The sequence below is a fragment of the Etheostoma spectabile genome, chromosome 1 (assembly GCF_008692095.1).
Source record: "Etheostoma spectabile isolate EspeVRDwgs_2016 chromosome 1, UIUC_Espe_1.0, whole genome shotgun sequence".
In the NCBI taxonomy this organism is placed as follows: Eukaryota; Metazoa; Chordata; class Actinopteri; order Perciformes; family Percidae; genus Etheostoma; species Etheostoma spectabile.
In genome coordinates, this window is record NC_045733.1 from 17886403 (window position 1) to 17887627 (window position 1225).

A 1225-nucleotide genomic window follows, 5' to 3' on the forward strand; every position below is an offset into this window, starting at 1 on the left:
ACGCAACATTTTTCAACTTTCTGCTAAGATACAGTATATTTGACTTTTTACCAACAAAATTGTGGGGATTATGAAATCTGCATTATTTTGCGCGAAGATCTGCAATTTAGGCAGCAAAAATGCGGCGTATTTGAAAAAAAAGCGGCATCTGCATAAATATGTGGACTTTGGCTGATTATGCATTGAATTATGCAATCGCATAGTCGCATTTTTCTGGAGGGACTGCTATGTCTTTGTTAGAACGTAGTTCCCATAAAAAAACGGTTGACACTAAGGTCTGTGGATTAATTATCTTAAGTAACTGGGACATTGTTCCTTAAATTACATTTTTCTGCTCAGTTTTTCAATTGCATTTATTAAATGTTTTACACAGCACAAACTTATCTCCATTTACCTTCTTTGGGTATATCTCAAATGCAACATTACTTTACATTGTTGCTCCTGTATTAAGGTTTTCGTTGTGGGAAATCTAGTCGTCATTATGCATGAAAGGCTGTTCCTGCATTAGCATTACTGCTGTTTCTCAGATGAGCATGGTGTGGATAGCTTGGTGCAGCATCCCTGACTTCAGATCAGATCAGCCCAGACGGGCCATTACCATAAAATTATGCACGCAGGAGCAAAAAGGCAGCAAGAAGCATTAACAGTATTGTAGTTTGTAGGCACATGTTCTTCCTTTTAGGAAGTGCACTATAACTCGCACAATTTCTTGTCCTTATTAACATAATATTAGCTTTGAAAAGACTGGAGCTAAATGCATTTTTCCGCATGAATAATGCAAGTAAGAGACATGTCGTCTTCCACGTTTCTTTTCCATGCATTCTGCAGCTCTTCCTTTTCTGAAGGAGATGTCCCTAAAAGCCTTTCCTGGGAGAGTGCAGTGAGGTGGACAGCAAAGCAGAACAAAAGGTTATTTTGTTGAAAGAGGCAGAGTGGTGACAAATTATGAACAACTCATTACACTGAGGTGGCACTTTGAAGAGCAACGAAACACAATCAAACATTGAGGATGGATCTCTGGGGGTATGTTGGAAGGTGCTAATAGCTCTCTGTCAGTGACAAAATGAATTACATTAAATTTCCCCAAAGACCAAAATCTCATTAATACTTTAGTGCATTTCATCTTTTAGGATATTTTTTCTGGTGTTTCTGCTTTGTTAGGTACAGCACTTCTTAAAATACAGGAAGTGATCAGGGAAAGGTGTGTGTGTGTGTGTGTGTGTGT

General features: G+C 38.4%; 1 long non-coding RNA gene across 1 annotated transcript in view; it reads right to left on the reverse strand.

Annotated features, from left to right (window-relative positions):
- Nucleotides 1-59: 59 nt before the first annotated feature.
- Nucleotides 60-1225, reverse strand: part of LOC116706099 (uncharacterized) — an 11642-nt gene continuing 10476 nt past the window's right edge. The window contains exon 3 of the long non-coding RNA XR_004336148.1: nt 60-225. This is a non-coding gene — a long non-coding RNA (uncharacterized LOC116706099). The remainder of the gene's footprint in view (nt 226-1225) is intronic.